We start from the raw sequence: 21,313 nt of genomic DNA on the forward strand, positions 1-21,313 counted from the left end.
ACGTCCTGGGGATGCAGGAAGAGAGTCCCTGAGCAAAGCAGACGGGGCGGATGCTGCTGAGGGATGTGCCCCTTCCTGTTGGGAATGTGTGCAAATTAAAAATCGGCTGGAGAGGTAGGTAGAGCTTTGAGATCTACCTGCAGATCTTGACCTACTATTTTTTTAAATTTATTTATTTATTTATTTATTGGCTGCATTGGGTCTTTGTTGCTGCGCACGGGCTTTCTCTAGTTGCGGCGAGCAGGGGGTACTCTTCGTTGGGGTGCACGGGCTTCTCATTGTGGTGCCTTCTCTTGTTGCGGAGCACGGGCTCTAGGCATGTGGGCTCAGTAGTTGTGGCGCGCGGGCTTAGTCGCTCCTCGGCACGTGGGATCTTCCCAGATCGGGGCTCCAACCCGTGTCCCCTGCATTGACAGGAGGTTTCTCAACCACTGCGCCACCAGGGAAGCCCCCGACCTGTGTTTAATCAAGGTTCTTACACTGAACTCCATGGGTCACCATGTCCTAAGCACACAGTAACCCCTGTGTGCCTGTGAATTACCCAAATGTGAGAGGAAAACTGGGCTGCAGAGTGGGCCAAGAGTAGACAGGAATTCTCTCTACTACCTATACAACTCTTTTGTAAATCTAAAGTTATTTCCAAAAAAAAAATTCTTTTCATTAAAAAATCAAAAGTGTATTTCAACTGCTAAGATCCCCAATTGGAGGCACAGTGTACCTTGGATAAAATCCAAAGTCCTTATCATACCTACATGATTCTCTATGACCTGACCTACCTCTCTTTTTGATCTTATCTCCTAATTCTCTCCATCTTACTAACTCCCTCCATTCACTGGCCTTCTCACTGTTTCTCAAACCTCAGAGTCCTTGTCATGTAGGTTCCTTCCACCTGGTATACTCACAATCTTCACATGGCTGGTCTCATTGCTTCCTTTGGGTTTCTTTTCAAACATCACCCCCATGGAAAGGCCTTCCCTAGGTGAAGTAACACCCCTCCAATCCCTATCACTCTGAATCCCTCAATTCTGCTTCATTTTTTAATGACATTATGGTATATTTTTTTATATTGTGGTTGTTCATTGTCTGTCTTCTCCATGTGACTTAAGCTCCATTAAAGAAGGAGATGTGTGTGTCTTCTTTGCTGTGCTCAGAGCCTAGAAAAGTCCCTGTAGAACAGCCGTTGCATAAATATTTGTTGACTAATAAACAAAAGAATGGAAACTTATGGGAAAATAAAGTGCCAGGAATGGCCATGGTATCTTTGAAGAAGAAGAGGTTTGGGTTGGGCTGGTAGACTCGCCCTAAAAGATATCCAGACATTATACCACTACAGTGATTACAATATAATGTCATAAACTTCCATTCAGCTTTTCTCAGGCAGATACTCTTAGAGGATAGGTTCAATCAAAACAAGGCAATAAACAAAGCAAAGAAATACAGAGGAAAACAGGAGCATGGCCCAAGAAAGAGGATGGAGAAAACCAAACGTGGGATACAGGAGCCAGGAGACCCAAGGTGAGGAAGGCCAACAGGGATCCTCACATGATGGTAAATGGAGCTCCCAGCATGACCGCTAGGCAGCCCACCCAAATTGAAAGAAGTCTACAGGAGGGACTTTTTCAAGAAGGAGAAATTGATAGACTATTTGATGTGGGTAAATGTTGTAAGAAGAGATTTAGAAAACTGTTTATGGACTATGAGATTGGATTATTAAAAATACTTAGAAAAATAAGCAAATGAACAAAAAGCGCTCAAACAATGGTAACCTGCAGGGAAAGGTTTTGCAGAAAAGGAAAAACAGTCACATTTCCTACATGTTTCAGCTCTAAATAGTATACACATTCAGAATATTGTTCTACTGAATATTAATCTAATCAAAATTATTCTAAAAGAATGGGGGATATGAAATGGATAAATATGTGATAATGACCCACATCTAGTCCTACTGGGACCCCATTTCTGGTGTTCTTCACAACATGAATTTGTCAAAGAATTATCTTGACATGCTGTCATCACTTCCTCACTTCACTCCCGTTTTTGCACAAAATACTAGGTATTCTTGTTAGAAATGGTCAATAGTTTCTTTGTTTTACCAGCACATTTTACTGACATTGGTTTTACCCTTCTTGCTATGCTCCACTCCTAATCTGGGTTCACTTTTCTTCTCGCTAAAGTAGATTCAGTAGCAATTCTTTCAGCAAAGTTCTGTGGGTGATAAACTCTTAGCCTGTGTATGTCTGAAGATGTCTTAGTTACAGTCCCCTTTCTTGAAAGTTTAATTGTGAATAGATTGCTAGATTGTAGTTATTTTTCCTGAGCACTTTGATGAGTTATTTCACCTCAGCCCTGATTTCTGGCACCTTTTATTACTCACAGAAGTCTGCTGTCAGCCTGCCATTCTTTTCCCCCTGGTAGCCTTTTAGATTTTTCCCTTTATCCTTGATACTCTGCAATTCTACTATAATGTGTCTAGGGATGGGTTTATTTGTATTTATCTTGCTAGAGACCTACTGTGCATTTTCAATCTGAAGATTTAAGGATTCATGTCTTTCTGCAAATCAGGGAAATTCTCTCTGAATACTGAGCCTCTTCCATTCTCTACTTCTCTGACTACTACTGGGCATGTCTTGGAGCCTATCAATCTATTTTCATAATGTCAACGTCTTTGTATTTTTAAGCTATGTTCTGGGTCACTTTCTTCACACTATCTTCCAACTCATAAATTCTCTCTTCTGTTGGATCTAGTCTTGCATTTACCCACTCTACATTTTAATTATTATTTCAGTGACTCAATTTTTTCCTCCCTTAATTCATAATTGCTTCTTTTAAATTAGTTTTTAAAATCTCCATCTGCTTTCAATTCATTCACTGAAGAACATTTATTTAAGCATCTACAGTGTGCCCAGCACCCTTCTGAGCTCTGGAGACTCAGCAGTAATAAAATACAAAGGCTTATGTGTCTCTAAAGTAAAATGAGTAAATGAGTAAAATATGTAAATAAAACAAAGTAAAACATAGACTGTACCTGTTGGTGGTAAGTGCTATGAAGAAAAAATAAATCAGGGGAGTGGGCTAGGGAGTGAGGGGGTTGCCTTACTCATCAAGGGAAAGAGAAAACTATATGACTCAGGATTATTATGGGATTGAGGTCAACAGGGTTCCAAGGCATAATGAGCCTTAGTAATACTGAAAAAGACAGGAGTGTTAGAGGGGTACGCTGGGAGGGAGAGGTGGGGGTCTTGCCAGGAGCACACAACTCTGGGTTTCTCTCCTCACTTCCACTGGTGGAGAAACACAGGCCAAGGGAAGCAAAAAATCAGGGACAAGTGGGCCAGGCCTGGAGAGCTCTCAGGTCAGGCAGAGCACTCAGAATTCTGAGATGGCTTCTTAACTCTTGTTTTTTCATTCATAATTTCTTATGCTGGCTTTATGGGTGTTATTCTTTCCTTTATCTCTTTGGGGAAGCAAATATACTTAAGTTACTTTACGTTTGAAGTGCTTCGGGAATTAATTTTCCTATTTGTTCAGTTTGTTGGTTATTTTTTCATTATGTTATTCGCTTCTGTGCTCTGGAATTTTAATATACAGACTCATCTTCAGTAGGAGGGGTGAGAGAGACAGACAGAACAAAAGAGAGTTACAGAAAAAAAAGAGAGCTACAGAGAGAGAGGGAGATAGAGATAAAGGTAAAGACAGAGATGATAGAGACAGAGATAGAGATGATAAAGATAGAATGATAGAATGTTCATGCCTGTTTTTATGTTTTTTTTTTTTAAATATGAGGGGTTTTAAAACATTTTTATTTCTTTTTTGGCTGTGGTGGGTCTTCATTGCTGTAGGCGGGCTTTCTCTAGTTGCTGCGAGTGGGGGCTACTCTTCGTGTGGTGTGCGGGCTTCTCATTGTCCGGGCTTCTCTTGTTGCAGAGCACGGGCTCTAGGAGCGCGGGCTTCAGTAGTTGTGGCACAGGGGCTCAGTAGTTGTGGCGCATGGGCTTAGTTGCTCCGCGGCATGTGGGATTTTCCCAGACCAGGGCTCGAACCCGTGTCCCCTGCATTGGCAGATGGATTCTTAACCACTGTGCCACCAGGGAAGCCCTTGCCTGGTTATTTTTAACTGCATCCACCCAATCCAACAGGCGCTCCAGTTCAAAGCAAGGCTTAGATGGGTAGCTATACTCTTGTTTTTGGTGATACTGCTGATCCAATAGCAGGAGGCTTGGCCCAGGAGCTCACTCCTGGTTGTCTCAAGTCCCTCTGCTGTCCCCAGAACACAGCTTGACAGAGGAAAAGTCACTCTGGAGAAGTCGCAGCTCCTGGTTCTGTAAAGAATGGAACTTGAGGCTGCCTTGGCCAAGTGATGGGTTCAGAGCCTGGATCCTTGAGCCTGCAGCCTTAGACCCACTTTGTCTATGTGTAAAGACCACAAAGATATTTTTTATTTGTCCAACTTGGGGCTGCACTTATATCATTTTAACATTGCTTTTATGTTTTGTGTCTTAGTTAACTTTATTAACAAACAAATGCAAAAGTATGTAAAGGCTTAAACATGATGAAAATGCGTTTCTCACCTGAATGATAATTATCTCCTAGTGGTAATTCGGGGAAGATATAAGCAGCTTCTGTCTTGTGTCTCCTCTATTTACAGCACATGGACTCCCCTACTGAAGTCCAATGGCAAGGACTAACCACACAGCTCCATCTAGAAGCAAGGGGCCTGGGAAGTGCAGTCTGGCTGGGCAGCTGCCTCCCAGCGATAAGAGAGGGAATCTGCCTACCACTTCCACCTATCATGCCTGCAAGCTGGAGCAGAGGAGAGGGGTTTAACATGTGAAATACCATCATCTTGACCAGAAAGGTCTACAGTCACTCTTCAACTCTCTCATCTGGCTCCATCACCACTACTCCACTGGAATTGCTGTATACCAAGATCACCATGAGTTTGATTTTTTTTTTTTTTTGATTCCACTTATATGTTACCATGCACTATTTGCCTTTCTTTGTCTGGTTTATTTCATTTAGCATAATGCCCTCAGGGCCCATCCATATTGTCCTGAACAGCGGGATTTCCTTCTTTCTAATGGTTGAATAATATTCCAGTGTGTATGTGTGTGTGTGTTTTCTTTACCCATTCATCCCCTGATGGACACTTAGGTTGTTTCTATATCTTGGCTATTGTGAGTAATGCTACAATAAACATGGCAGTGAAGATAACTCTTTGACATTGTGGTTTCATTTCCTTTGGATATACACCAGAACTGGGATTGCTGGATCATATGACAGTTCTGTTTTTAAGTTTCTGAGGAACCTCTATATGCTTTTCATAGTGGACGCATCCATTTACAATCCCACTAACAGTGCACAGGGGTTCCCTTTTCTCTACATCCTCGCCAACACTCATCTCTTGTCTCCTTAATGATAGCCATTCTAATAGGTGAGAGGTGCTATCCCATTGTGGGTTTGATTTGCATTTCCCTGATGAGTAGCGATGTTGAGCCTCTTTTCATGTACCTGTTGGCCATTTGTATGTCTTCTTTGGAAAAATGTCTATTCATTTCCTCTGCCCATTTTTTTTTTTTTTTTTTTTTTTTTTTTTTTTTTGCGGTATGCGGGCCTCTCAGTGTTGTGGCCTCTCCCGTTGCGGAGCACAGGCTCCGGACGCACAGGCCCAGCGGCCATAGCTCACGGGCCCAGCTGCTCCGCGGCACGTGGGATCCTCCCGGACCAGGGCACGAACCCGTGTCCCCCGCATCGGCAGGCGGACTCCCAACCACTGCGCCACCAGGGAAGCCCTCTGCCCATTTTTTAATCAGATAGTTTGTTTTTTTGCTATTGAGTTGTATGTGTCCTTATATATTTTGCATATTACTCCATTATTGGATATGTGGTTTGCAAATATTTTCTCCCATTCAGTAGGTTACCTTTCCATTTTGTTGGTGGTTTCCTTTGCTGTACAGAGCTTTTTAGTTTGATGTAGTCCCACTTGTTTATTTGTGCTTTGGTTTACCTTTGCTTTGGTGTCACATACAAAAAAAAATCATTGCCAAAACCCATGTCAAGGAGCTTACCAAAAATCACCAACAGTCTCTTTCATGCTAGAGCAACTGAACACTTTTCTACCCCCATCTTGTTTAGTCTCACAGCAGCTCCAAACTCAGAGGACCCTTTCTCCTTCTTGAAAAATTATCCTTTCAGCTTCTATGATGTTCTGTTCTCCTAGGGCGTTGTTTTCTTTGGTTCATACTTTGTTAGGGACAGTAAGTGGTAGGCTGAAAATAGCCCCCCAAAGATATCTGTGTCCGAATCCCCAGACTCTGTATGTTACCTCATGTGGCAAAAGGGATTTCACAGGTGTGATTATGTTAAAGATCTTGTGATAAAGGGGATTTTCCTGGATTATCTGAATGAGCCCTAAATGCAATCACAAGAGTCCTTATGGGAGGGAGGTAAAAGAGGATATGACTACAGAAGAATAAGGCAAAGTCACATCTGAGCAGGATGCTACACTGTTGGCCTTGAAGATGGAAAAAGGGACGATGAGCCAAGGAGTGCAGCTCTAGGAGCTAGAAAAAAACAAGGAAATGATTCTCCCATAGAGCCTCTCCATCCAAGGAGTACGATCCAGCAGACAGTGTGGTTTCAGCCCAGTGAAACTGATTTGGGACTTCTGACCTGCAGAACTGTAGGAGAATAGCTGTGTGTTACTGTAAACACCACGTGCAATAGGAAACCAATATACTTGCATAGTCACTCTGTGGCCTTCTCTTCCCCTGTAAGACCTTTAAATTCCTAGGTGCTACAAGGCTCAGCCCTGAGCTGACATCTCCTTTCCCACTACTCTTTTAGCTTCACTTTCCTCCCTGGTGGTCAAGTTTGTTCCTGTTTCCTTAAATACCATTTATATCTTGATGACTCCCAAATTCTTGTCTCCAACCCAGACCACTCCTCTAAGTGCCAGATATCAGTATCCAACAGCTTTCTTTACCTCTCTATTTGGATGGAACATGAAGAACAGAACTCTTGGATTTCCTACCCTGCAAACCAGTTCCTCCCCTTGCCTTCTCCATCTCAGCAAGATACCTCTCTCAGCTTAGTTGATAAAGCCAAGAACTTTACAAGTTACATCCTTGATTCCTCTCTGCTTTCATCCTGCCCACCTCAGTATCCTACCATTTGTAGGTCCTGCCAATTCTACACCCAAAATATGAGGTTCTGCCCACTCTTGCCCATGCCTCCATTGCCTCTCAATGATGCAATAGCTCCTGTCACCACTCTGTCCCTCAAAGTCTACGTTTTCCACGTAAGATCCAAAGTGATCTTTTAAGAGTACAACTCGCACTATTCACAATAGCCGAGACATGGAAACAACATAAATGTCCATCGACAGATGAATGGATAAAGAAGATGTGGTGCATATACACAATGGAATATTACTCAGCCATAAAAAAGAATGAAATAATGCCATTTGCAGCAACATGGATGGACCTAGAGATGATCATAATAAGTGAAGTAAGTCACAAAGAGAAAGACAAATACCATAGAAATCACTCATATGTGGAATCTAAACTAGCACACAAATGAACTCATCTGTGAAACAGAAACAGACTCACAGGCATAGAGAACAGACCTGTGGTTGCCAAGGGGGAGGGGGCTGGAGGAGGGATGGAGTGGGAGTTTGGGGTTAGTAGATACAATTGCATATAGAATGGATAAACACCAAGGTCCTACTGTATAGCACAGGGAATTATATTCAATATCCTGAGTTAAACCATAATGGAAAAGAATATAAAAAAGAATGTGTGTGTATATATATACATATGTATAACTGAATCACTTTGCTGTACAGCAGAAATTAACACATTATAAATCAACTATACTTCAATAAAGAAACAAATTTAAAATTTATTTTAAAAATTAAAAAAATAGTAAATAAATAAAAGTGCAACTCAAATTGTGGCCACCTCTGCTTCTAAAGCTTCACCGCCTTCCCTCAGTGCTCAGAGTAAGGGCAAAGTCCCTAACCTGTTTTCCAGAGTCCTGCCCTGTCTGGCTGCGCCCCTCGCCTCCAGTTCATCTTTGCCACTGTGCCCCTTGCTCACCACACTCCAGGCCTCTGATACTGTGATCGTTTCTAGAATATGCCAAGTGTTCTTCCCCTTCTCGCTCCCGCACTCTTGCCCATCCTGTGCTTTGCTGGCTCTATTCTTCCTTCCATCTTGGCGTTCTGGATGTCCCTTTTCCGGAGACGCCCCTCTGACCACTCTCCAAAATGCTCCAGGCTCCTGATCTTTCGTGGTGCCTTCACAGCATTTTTCCCTATGCTGCTTGTTCATTTTCTTATTTATTGTCCGTCTCTCCCTCTAGAATGAAAGTTCTGTGAAAGCAGGCGCCACATCAGCTTGTTCACAGCTGTATGCTCAGTGCTTGGCATGAGAAATTTCCCTCCCCGCACACACAAAAACTGTTGAATTAATCGATGAATCAGCCCCCTCATGCTGGCTGACAGCAGGCTTCCGTATCCTGACCTTGGGGAATAGGAAGTTAGGCTCTTCCAGAAAAATTTGGGACTGACTTGTAAAGTGATCTTGAGTGAGTCACACATCTTTATTTCTCTCATCATCCACTTGTTTCCCATGAGAGGTTTCTTACCTACCTGTCCTCAGTTGGATGGATTACATGCCCATGAAGCAGGGCAGGCAGTCAACAGAGCCTCAGCCTCAGGGACACAAGACGTTTGTTTGCAGGCGCTTCTTGTGCAATGACTGTATTTATTCTAGAACCTAGAACTAGATTTAAGAATGCTCCCAGGAGGGCCCTATGTTCTGCTGCCATCTGGGATCTTAACTGCCTGAGCTGGAGCTGCGGGGAAGGAAAATGGCACCATCTCTAGAGCCCAGGGCTGTTTGTCCTTGAAAATTTCTGCCACTGAATTCCCTTGTCAAAGAGCTCAATATTGAGACACATTCCTGGTAAATTTGGAGTGACATGGTCAGGATGCTGCACGGCTCATCAAACATGTCACAGGAAACAACAAAATAGGTGGACGTGTCTTCAATGAAGGGCTCTGGGGCGAGAACGAGTTAGTACTTCAAGAAAGGGCAGTGGATTGCACACATGGTCATATCGAGGGCACATCGTCATGAAAGGAGAGGCGAGGAACCCCCAGCTGGCCTGACAAGGCATGCTGGACCCCTTAGATGGATGGGTTACATTTCCTGCAGAAAATGGATTTGCAAGTGCAGAAAATCTTCACTATGGGTGGGATTTTCCTAATGGACCCAGTGTTAGAAATGTTCATTTGAGAAAATGTTAATGAAAATATTTTTTCCTTATTTTTTTAATCTTTCTTTCAGAGGCATCTCTTGGCATAATCCTGCAGCTATTTGTTCCTGTATTTAGACCCATCGCTCTGACTGTAGGAAGTGAAGATCCTCAAGTATGTAAAAGAAGATCACCTGATAAACATGAGCAGGAACTTTAAGATTACAAGTAGGACTTCTGGATCGCTGATTTCAAGTTCCTATGAACTGAATACAATGTGTGAGCCCCTTGTGTTCATGGAGACATGATTTCCAGTTCTGAATGTTTAGTTCCTACCTTCCCACATGGAAGCCTCTCCCCAGAAGCAGTAACCTCTGTTTACTGAGCTTTGGGAGCCATTGAGCCAGCTCCAAAAGGTGAGGGGGTAGTTAAAATAACTTTGGGGTTTTGTGCTGAGAACAGGCCTTCTATTCCCTGAAAGGCTTCTTGAGAAAAAGACCAACAATTGAAAATCCTGCTCAAAATTAGCTCCCATATATCATCTAGGGATGAGAAATTCATCGGGGCAAGAACATTCTCTCCAGAGAGTAGAGTCTAGTAGACTTTCTGTGAATTGCTTTGCATAGACGTTCAGTCATTCACATATTCAATGTGTATTTATCACCTCCCAAGGCAGAGATCCATAAGTAAATGCGGGTCACAGTGCTCAGGGACTGGGAGGCTTGGCTTGGGCTTCCTGGAAGGCCTGGATATGGTGGGGAGTTTGGATGGCACACTGGATGGCATGAAAGCAACAGGCAGTGGAGAGGAAGAAGGAGGAAGGAGTAGGAGACAAGAGGAGAGCCGAGAAGCACCCAGTCAATGGCCATCTTCCTAGCGCCTCGGCAGCGGCCATGTGCAGATGAACGACATTTCTGAGTTTGTTCCCATTTGCTGAAGCTGCTTAGCAATATCAATAGGCCCTGATGCAGGTAAGCTGCCTGGCTTATGCATACACCAAAAACTTAGGACTCTTGGTTCATTTTCAGATCTACAAGCAGGATCTGAAAATGATCCTTTGGATCGTTTATTATAAGTTCCTATGACCTGAACACAATCCATGAGCCACTCTACAGTGAGAGCTCCAGGAAGGCAAGGACCAGTCCAACAAATGCATATGGAGCACCGTGTCTAGTTTCCTGTGAGTCTTCTTTAAGACAAGATCCACGTTCCTTTCCACGGCCTCCAGTAGCTCCCGGATCTGGCCCTGAGCCCTTGCTGCCCTCTGGTCCCACCGTTCTCCTCCTTGCCCACTTATCTCCCCCTACCACGGCAGGCTGCTCCTTGAACATCACCACATGTTCACTCACCACAAGACACTTTTCTTTACTTCCCCTGCCGTGGACATCCTTCCCCAGATTTTTATAATTTCCCCACTCAGGTCTCAGTCCCAATGTCCCTTCCTGAATTCCCATTTCTGGAAATGGTTCTTCCTCTGAGAGCATCTGGGAAGACTGGTAAAGATAGAACTGCATCTCTGTGGGGGCAGCAGACAGCTACCAAGGCAGTGAGAACTGCAGGTCTAAGAGGGAAAGCAGGCTAGAGATGAGCCTAGCACCTGGGACCACTTCCTCAGAGGCACAGGCGATTTCTGAAGGTGGAAGCTGAGAGCCTGATGAGCTGAGCAGAGGTCTCCACACATTGAGAAACTAATGATCATTTAAGACTGTACTCTTCTACAGGCACCCCAATGTTCACTGCAGCACCATCTGAATAGTCAGGACATGAAAGCAACCTAAATGTCCATTGACAGATGAATGGATAAAGAAGATGTGGTATATATGTACAATGGAATACTACTCAGCCATAAAAAAGAATGAAATAATGCCATTTGCAGCAACATGGATGCACCTAGAGATTACCACACTAAGTGAAGTAAGCCAGACAAAGACAAACATCATATATCACTTATATGTGGAATCCTCAAAAATGATACAAATGAACTTATTTACAAAACAGAAGTAGACCCACAGACAGAAAACAAACTTATGGTTACCAAAGGGGAAAGGAGGAGGAGGGATAAATTGGGAGTTTGGGATTAGCATATACAGACTACTATATATAAAATAGATAACCAACAAGGACCTACTCTATAGCCCAGGGAACTATACTCAATATTTTGTAATAACCTATAAGGAAAAAGAATCTGAAAAAGAATATATATATATTATATATAATAAGATATATAAATATCTTATTATATATAATATATTATATATTATAAGATATATAATAAGATATATAAATATATATAAGAATATATATATATAAAATGTATGTATAACTGAATCACTTTGCTGTACACCTAAAACTAACACAACATTGTAAATCAACTGTACTTCAATTAAAAAATAAAAAAGAAACTATGGGCTTCTTTCATTCAATTAAAAAATAAATAAAAAATTTTAATTAAAAAAAATTTTAATAAAAAATAATTTCTAATAATCCACAGGGATGAGCAGGATGTACCAACAAATCAGTCTTTTTATGCTTCTTCTTTAAAAACATACATTATTACTTTATGAATAGTTTTTTTTTTTTTAAAGAAAGAAAAACTACCAGCTTCAGAGACTGCTGAGGAGGAGGGGTTCAGGAAAGCTACCAGTTACCTTGGGAATAAGTGTGAACCAAGAGACCAGCCTTCACAGGGTCTGAAGCTCAGCTTCAAATAATTTAAATACTTGACTGAATTAAGGCAATCTGGAATTATGAGTGTTTGTAATTTAGATGCCTGCCAGAAGCAGAAGTGCATCCGCTCTGGAAGACTGTAACAGCATTAAAAGCCTCAAATTAACACTATAGATTTTCATGTATAATATCCGGCACTTATTAAAACATAATTAGACTGTATGGTGATGGATGGAAACTAAATTTTTGGTGTTGAGCATACTGTATAGTGCATACAGAAGTAGAAATATAATGTTGTACATGTGAAACTTATATAATGTTATAAACCAAAGCTACCTCAATTAAATATATATGTATATATAATTAAGCATGTAGGCAGATAAAGCATAACCAAAAATAAAGGAAAAAAATAGACAATAGAAACAGACCCACAACAGGTCCAGATAATAAAACAGACACAAATTTTAAAATAACCATGATATATATGTTTAAGAATATAAAAGACAGGATTAAGAATTTTGATGAATAACTGGAAATCATGGTTCAAAACTATAAAAGATGAACCGAACAGAAATTCTAATATGGAAAACTACTATGACTGAAATTAAGACCATATGGGTTTAACATTGGATTTGATGTAGCAAAAGGGAGAATTTATAAAGTAAAAGCTAGACCAGAAAAATATACATCTAGAATGAAAGAGACAAACAAGATGGAGAATACACAAAATAAAAAACAAACAGGACGTTGTGAAAAGTTCTAACATAGTGGAGCAGGTGTCCCAGATGGGAAAGAGACAGGGAATGGGGCAAAAGTAGGAGATATTAATTAAGGAGATATTACTTAGCTGATGAGACTCCATGGCCATGTGTGTGTGTGTGTGTGTGTGTGTGTGTGTGTGCGCACGTATGCGTGTGCATGGGAGAGAGAGGGAGAGGAGGAGCGAGAGAGGGAGAGAGAATTCTTATGGCCATGCAACAGCCTACAGGAGCAAGGCTAGACTGACCTCAAGATTTTAGCCCCCTATCTCGACTCCACCCTGGTCATCACTCCCACACTTGTCTCCCTCCCATGCTTCTCTCAATCTGTGGTGTCTGCTATGGGAGTCCTTAGCGCTCTTCACCAGAATGTCTGGCTCTCCTTCTAAGCACAGTAGGATTGCACTTCCCCATCCCCTGGAAGTTAGGTATGAGCAGGTGCCTTGCCTTGGCAATGACATGTCACAGCCGCACGTGTCCATTTTGTGCAGAAGCTTTAAGAGCCAGTTCTCAATATCAATTTAAGGTATGTTACTGTCTCCCTGCCTCAGTGTCAAGGTGGAGCCTCCATCAGCCCAGTTTCCTGATGTTCACAGAGGCAGAGCTTCCTGTCGATCTGAGAGGGACAATTAGTGCACGTAAGAAACGAACCTGTGTTGTTTGAAGCCACTGAAACATTGGGGTTGTTAACCACAGTACAACATGGCCTATCCAGACATAGGTCCCTTTCACTTGCCTTTTCCATCCCATTCTCACCACTTCCCTCCTCTTTCAATCCAAGCCACCAGGAGACCTTTGCTTTCCTTAATCTGGACCACAGAATCTTGCTTTCCCCTTAGGATCTTTTCTATGTCTATTCTTATTTCCTATTCCTCTTTGCTGAAGGTGGAGATCGCTTTCATCCCTAAGAACGCACCTTTTATCTACTTCCTTTGTTACAGACAGCTGCAGCTCTACGCAGCAGTGGAAGTTTCTCACGCGAATGACTAAAACTCATGTGCCAGGGAAAAATCTACCTCCCTCATCCCTCTGTCTGAAGCCCAGCCTTCCCTGAACTTAAACCATTCCGCAGCACAGTTCTGATTGCCACAGCCAGCAGATGGAGAGAAGCTTCTCCAGGTTTCACCTCGCTGGGGAATTCAGCCTGTGAATCCTACTGGCAAAGGCTGCAGTCAGTTATGGATTCTGGGACATCACCTAGCAGGCTGCCGGCATGTGGCAAATGTAAACAAACAAACCACAGGCTCTGGAGGATAGCTTGAGAGCTGTATGGAAACTAAGAAGAAAGCTATCCTTCTTAGGATGGCCCGGTCGTGTGACCAGCATCTTGTTCTGTGAACAAGGACAGAGGCTGAAGCAAAAGGTTTCGTCTCTTTTTCTTAACGCCCCCAATTAGCTGCCGGTAGGTGTATCTAGACTTGAAAGGGCATTCCTCTCAGATCAGCAAGGGCCAAGGAAATCCCCTCTGATTTGCAAGAGAAGATTATATTGCATTTATCAAGTATTTTGCTTTTAAAAGGTCCAGCGGGGTCTCTGAATTCACATGTTTACAGTTGCTAAAATATCTGCGTGGCGCGTACACACACAAACCTCTTTTCCACAAACAAGGGGATAATGAAAAGTTTCTGTCCTTTCCAGGCACAGCAGGATGAGACACAGATATCATTTGAAGAAGTCCAACCTCCTCAGGGGACAGGTGGAGCTCCTGACACCCTCCCTTGAAGGGAACTGACCCCCACTGGGCTCGGCTTTCTGTTTTCTGCCAACGGTTCTATATTCCATATCCCAGCGCTGAGTCTCTGAAGGCCCCACCACAGGAATCCTGCTCTTTTTACAGAAAGTTCAAAAGCCCTTTTCTGTCTCTCTCGCCCACACAGACGCAGTAGCAATTTATCTCCACACTCGCCGCAGCTGGAGCAGGGATGGGCTTTGGGCTGTGAGGGGAGGCAGCTGCTTCAGGCTGTGCCCTGCTCTGGCGAACACCCTGGACTTCTTATCTTCTCGGGGCCACATCGTGCCTCTCCCTGTAGGACTCAACGGCTGGCGAGGCCGATGGCTCAATTCTCCAGGCAGAACTGAAGCAGCTACCCCTCGAGGAACTATTTAAAAAATACTGGTGTTCCTCAGAGGCAGGGAGGTGAGACTGGCTGATTTCTTTGGAATCCAGGAGGAAAATGAAATGCAGTCTGTCTACCCAGCACCAGCCGTGTTCGTGGGCAGAAACAGGTGGCTGCCTATATGTTGGTCTGTGAAGGATGCCAAGAAGATACCCAGCCAACAATCCCCACCCTCCTGCACCCAACTGGTCCTGAGATGCTAAAATCTACCATCCTTCACCCAGGGATCCTTTCCTTTACAGTGTTCCCTCCTCCTGCATCCTCTTTACAAACGCAAGGCATTTTGGAAGGAGATGATCCTTTATCATTAACTCTGTTATGGACTGGACTGAACCGTGTCCCCACCCCACCCCCAAATTCTTATATTGAAGCTCTAACTCCCAGAATCTGAGAATGTGATGGTATTTCGAGAATGGGCTTTCAGAGAGGTAATGAAGGTTAAATGAGGTCACGTGGGTGGGCCCTAATCCATTCTGACTGGTGTCCTCATAAGAAGAGGACATTTGCACATACAGAGAGATGCCAGGGATGTGCGTGCACAGAGGAAAGACGGTGTGAAGAAGCAGCAAGTGGGAGGCCATCCGCAAGCCAAGGAGAGGGGCCTCAGAGGAAACCTACCCTGTCAGCAACTTGATTTTGGACTTCCCGCCCCCAGAGCTATGAGAAAATACATTTCTGTTGTTTAAGTCGCTCTGTCTGTTGTATGTTATTATGGCAGCCCTAGCAAACGAACACAGTCCTTAATGCAAATTAGTTTATCCACAGAAACAGACTCACAGGCATAGAGAACAGACTTGTGGTTGCCAAGGGGGAGAGGGGGTGGGGGAGGGATGGATTGGGAGTGGGAGTTTGGGGTTAGCAGATGCAAACTATTATATACATGGTGGATAAACAACAAGGTCCTACTGTAGAGCACAGGGAAGTATATTCAATATCCTGTGATAAACCATAATGGAAAAGAATATGAAAAAGAATATACATATGTATAACTGAAGTACTTTGCTGTACAGCAGAAATTAGCACAACATTGTAAATCAGCTACACTTCAATATAATACATTGTTTTTAAAATCCCTAATCCTCTGCTCTTTGCTAACTCATTAAGGTTTGGAGTAGAAATGGGAAATAGGTTCTTCCCAAGAAGGGAAGGTCTGGAGAAGATTCGCAAAGAATTGTAAGGGAGTTGAGCACATGGGAGGCTGATGTCCTGGACTGGAAGGAAGAGAGAGAGAGAAAGTGTCACCCCTGGAGCCTGGACTCAAACCTAATACCATCCAGTCCCACTGAAGACAAACGTCTTTGTCTTCCCAAGTTTGCTGCGGACCAACCCTATGGCTCCCCCACTCTGCAGCCTGCACTGGCTTGTGTGATGTGCACTTTCCCAGGAACAAAGTGCCAAACTACCCTCCAACCCATTGGCTTTACCCTGCAGGCTGCTGGCCGTCACTGGGCCCCCCTCAGGGCCAGGGCTGTGTCTTAGTCCTCCTGTAACGAAGCAGGACCCTATGGGTCCTTCTGGGGGCAGAACCTCCCCCCCCCTTGCCATGTCCTCCACCCACCTCTTGTTTGTAGAAAGGCTTTTGTCTCCCAGGCCTCCCCTGAGCCACAAAAGGCTTAATGATTGGAAGAATGTGAATGTGTAGTATCAAAAGATGGCATTGAGCCAGGAGAACTGGTAACAAGTAAAACAATACATCAGCCATATAGTAGAGTCACAGGGTCTTTCGTTCTTCCCTGAAGGGTATAGATTAGTGTCTGATGCACATTCCTGAGTTGTTTTACAGATACTAACACCCCCATAAGATGTAAGAAGTTAACTACATGATGACCATGGGCACGTAGCCCCCAGGCCTCCTGAAGCCTGAGGACTGATGATGTGAACCCCTGTGACACTGCCCTGCTACCTCACCATCAGCCAATGAGAAAATTGTGCATGACTTGATCACACACCCTGAGACCCTCTCCCTCACCTTGCCTTTAAAAACGCTTCCCTGAGACCCATCAGGGAGTTGGGGCCTTTTGAGCACTAGATTACCTGGACTCCTTGCTCGGCCCTGCAATAAATGCTGCACTTCCCTTCACCACCACCAGGTGTCAGTAGATCGTCTTTACTGCGGACCCAAGTTCGGTTCAGTAACACTCTTTTTAGTCCTTGTAACACCTGATATAGAGCCTTCCCCGGATGAGCAGGATATCTGCTGATTGAGTCTATACGACCCCGCTTTATTTCTTGCCAAAGTGAGGTCTGGATTAATCCAAAGCACATTCAAGGACTTATTCCAAATATCCTTCAAACGACAGCCTGAAGATCATCAGTGACCTGGCCTCCCAGCTGGCCAGTCTCCTTCTGTGTTAGTCAAGAATTAGGGTGGCTGCTAAGCCGGCCCGGCTGCAACAGAAACTCAGCCACAGCTGCGTTCAGAGCCACCCATCGTAGGTCCTTCACTGTAACAATACCTGAAGAGGTACGGGGCTTCTAGTGACAGCAACAGAGCTAGCGACTAAAGGCAGGGTCCTTTAGTATACCGTTTAATAAAGTTATCGTAAGGGTATAGTCACACACACAACATGCAACACTAAAGAACAGGTGACCACGGGGTGGTTTTGGATCCAGTTCTGAATCAGCCGCTGTATGTGGCTGTGTCTTTCCCCTTCAGTAAGGCCACGACTGGCTCCCAAGGCCCCGTGCTTGGTTTAATGCTCTATATTCTCTCCATTTGCAATGTTTTACAACTTTTGAACAAGAGGTTCCATCCTTTCCTTTTGTACTGGGACTCACAGATTACATCCCTGGTTCTGAGAGAGGCCTCATCACTTTTCTGTGTCAGAGTTAATATGTAAATTGCAGAGAATTCTCAGGTTCTGGGTCTGTAATTCAGAAGCGCAGAGGGGGATTTCTCAGCGGGTTGGGGGGGGGCACTAACCTGAACACAGATGCCTCCTAGTCAAGCAGGGCTGGTAGTTGCCATCGCTGCATCCAACGCGGTAGCTAATCAGGAATCACACTCGAGGCCACGGTCAACACCGACACCTGACCCGAGGAGGGTCTGGGAACAGATATGGCCTGCAGCCGCAGGGATTCTCAGCGTCACGGGAGGGCCAAGGTCAGAGGCCAGGAAGTTCGGTCCAAAACTGCTGCAGGACACCTGGAAGGAGGGCGCAGACCCCGTGGAGCAGGAGCTGCCCCAAACTGCCCGAGGAGTTCAGGACAACCCGTTGGGCTTAGGGGCCCGACTCCCTCCCAGCTGGGAATTGGAAGAAAACTGGTAGCTGGAAACTCAGGAAGGGAGAGGGGAGGGTCTCGTGGGACGCTTAGGATCTGCCGGGCAAGGACCTAACATCCCGGGTTAACTAGCTCCCTCTGGCGGCCAGTGCGGAAGGACCCAAACCTGTTACAGTGGAAACATGCAGGGAAAGCCCAGTGACAGAGCCCAGCCAACAGGTGAAGGTCTTTATGCTAATCCTCGAATTTCTATCCACAGCATCTCCATAATTTTGGCTGTGTCTGCTCTTATTTGCTGCAAACGTTGGTCAAAATCCTAGAATTTAAGAAAGTATGGTCATCTTCAACGTTTGAACTGCAAACATCTCTCCCTAGGGGAGTAAAATCAATCTCTCTCCCTCCCTCCCTCCCTCTCCCTCCCTCCCTCCCTCCCTCCCTCTCCCTCCCTCCCTCTCTCTCTCTCTCCCGCCCCTCTCTCCCTCTTTATCTCCGCCTCCCTTTCTCTCCCTGCCCCAGATCTTGTTGCTAATGAAAGTAGCCTGAAGGCTACTGGAAAATCTCCTGACTCACAAGGCCTGTGTTCACAGTGTATCCTGTGCTCACCACAACCACCGGGCCATGGCTCTAGCAGCTGACTTGAAAACTGTCTTACCCTCTTACCCTCGTTGAGACTTGCTATTTAACCATTTCACGTCCATATGTGTCATATATCCACCCCTCAGGCAGCGGCTTGGCTTTGCGTAAGAATGGAAACACGTGCCTTATATTCTGAACTTTTTCTGGAGGCTGAACTACATGATCTCTAAGATTCTTGCCAGAATCTATTATAAATAAACCAAAATCGGATTGCTAAAAATCTCCCTGAAAATTGTCTGAGATCTAAAGCATGTAGTCAACGTAGACACATGTGAACTGCGAATGACTGAGTCTCGTAATTTGACTACGGCTCATGTGTTTCGAGCGCTAACTCGGGATCAGGTACCATGCCAACTATACAATCGCATTATCCTCACAACAACCTGGTAGGAATGTTCCTTAACATCCCTGTTTTATGAATGAAGAAATCGAGGCTCTGAGAGCTTGAAGGACTTGTCAAACTCACACAGCTAGTTAGTGGGGGAGCCAGGACTTGGTACCCAAGTCACACCTGTCTGAGCATCTCAACAGGATGCGGGTTCAGAGGGAATCAGTGCCAGGAAGGTCCCGTTCCTCAGCCCCTGTTGTAGTTCTCCCAGGACAAGTGTTTACACCTAGCCATGGTAACTGGGCCTGGAGCTGCTGAGCTCATAGGTTTTCTCTGCTCCCGACGTGGATTCTGACAGCTTATTACATTACCGTTATCTCTGCACCGTGTCGCTGCTTCCTGGCCTGGGCTGTGTGTTCAGGCACATTTCCCTGACCCCTTTGGAAATGTGCTGCTTGAGATCATTGAATCAGAGGCAATGGTCTGCATCTTCTAGAAGGGAATGCCCAGTTGTCGTTACCCCCTGGCTCTGGCTCTGCATGGACCTACCCACCATTACATGGTATCTGCTTCAATAACTCAAACTCTTGGGCTTCCCTGGTGGCGCAGTGGTTGAGAATCCGCCTGCCGATGCAGGGGTCACGGGTTCATGCCCCCGTCCGGGAAGATCCCACATGCCGCGGAGCAACTGGGCCCATGAGCCGTGGCCGCTGAGCCTGCGCGTCCGGAGCCTGTGCTCCGCAACGGGAGAGGCCACAGCAGTGAGAGGCCCGCGTACCACAAAAAAACAAACAAACAAACAAAAAAACCTCAAACTCTGGAGGGTTATGTTTAGCTAGATCTACTTTCTAGTTTGTAAATCTGATGAAGCACTATATTGTGGAATCAGATCTCATTGCCTTAAAATATATTCCATTTGGCTATTGAACGGTTTTGAGAATAGTGTCAGACCAGTAAGTGTGTGTGTACATGTGTGTGTGTGTCCTGCCCACCCCACCTTCCCCGTCACCCACACTACAAACTGGGGTCGCCTTCAGTTTGGCTGCACACCCGCAGCCTGCATCCTTCCCTCAGTCCCCCAAGTGTCCTTTTTGGGGTCCCCTCCTTTCCTCTGGCCCCAGACAACTCTAGCAGTCTCCTGTCCTACCTGCCTTCACCATATTAATGTTGAATCATCACCCTGGTTCCCTGGTCAACACTCAGTAGCATCGCATCCTGAGTCCTGCAAAATCTGTCTCCAGATTTACCCCCCAACCTTATCACCTTAAAATTCATCCCACTAACCATGTTGAGAACCAACATTTACTGAGCCTCTGCTAAAGCCAGGGACTCTGCACCTGGTAGGGCACGCTGGCAATGGGACGTGAGCCTGTGATCTGTCCTGGTCCCACAGCCCCTGTGCCCTCCTGTGACTCTGTCCAATGCTGGCCCTGTTCCCTCTGTTCTCTTTCCTGCCTATTAAAATCATTCTCATCTTCCAAGTCAGTTGTCTACTCTCTGTGACATTGACCCTAATCCCCTTGAAATTCCCTCCTGGAGCCTGAGTACCTGGATTTTAGTCCTAATTTGCTACTAACTAGGTGTGTGACTCTGCGAAATTTTAAAAATCTCACTGAGTCTCAGTTTCCTCATCCTGAAAAATTGCAGTAGTAAAAAATACTTCCTCACATAGATGTTGAGAGGACTATGTCACAGTGAGTACAAATGAATACAAATGAGATTTTTTTCTTAAAGCATTGAAAACTGGGTAAGAAATTATTTCTAGAATCTTGGCTCCCAAACGTTGCTTTTATTGCTATTTACCCTCAGATCATTCTGCCTTCCCTTTGTATCTGCTTATTCTAGTTGACTTTTAGTTTCTTGAGGCCAGGGACTGTCATTTTTTATTTTTTGTGTGTGAGGCTGAGAAAAGAGTAATTATTTTATTTTATTAACATCTATATTGGAGTATAATTGCTTTACAATGGTGTGGGGACTGTCATTTATCTTTGCATTCTAGTGGGTCAGCTAATAATGAGCTTTGACCATAGTACATGTTGGCTTAGTTGAGTTTGATTGCTACATGATTACAGATATGCTGAGAAATTTTAAGGTCATTCTACCTATTCCCCTGCTTCAGGTAGGACTTTCCTAATTCTGGGTAGATGAGAATCTGGCCCATTGGCAACCTATTCGACTTTCTTTTACTTTAAATGAACTGAAGGAGACCTTAGAGATTATTTCATGCAAGGATAACAAATAGATGCCCTTTTATGTGCTGACTCCAATCAATTAATAATAGCTTTCTTTTTTTTTTTTTTTGCGGTATGCGGGCCTCTCACTGCTGT

At 44.4% G+C, this 21,313-nt stretch overlaps 1 long non-coding RNA gene across 1 annotated transcript; it reads right to left on the bottom strand.

Annotated features, from left to right (window-relative positions):
- Window positions 1-6,580: 6,580 nt before the first annotated feature.
- Window positions 6,581-18,334, bottom strand: LOC136793563 (uncharacterized). The gene is made up of 3 exons (XR_010838997.1): window positions 18,189-18,334; window positions 17,724-17,945; window positions 6,581-6,677 (listed from the first exon to the last, which is right to left on the bottom strand). It is a non-coding gene; the product is annotated as an uncharacterized lncRNA (long non-coding RNA).
- Window positions 18,335-21,313: the final 2,979 nt, after the last annotated feature.

The sequence above is a fragment of the Kogia breviceps genome, chromosome 2 (assembly GCF_026419965.1).
Source record: "Kogia breviceps isolate mKogBre1 chromosome 2, mKogBre1 haplotype 1, whole genome shotgun sequence".
NCBI lineage: Eukaryota > Metazoa > Chordata > Mammalia > Artiodactyla > Physeteridae > Kogia > Kogia breviceps.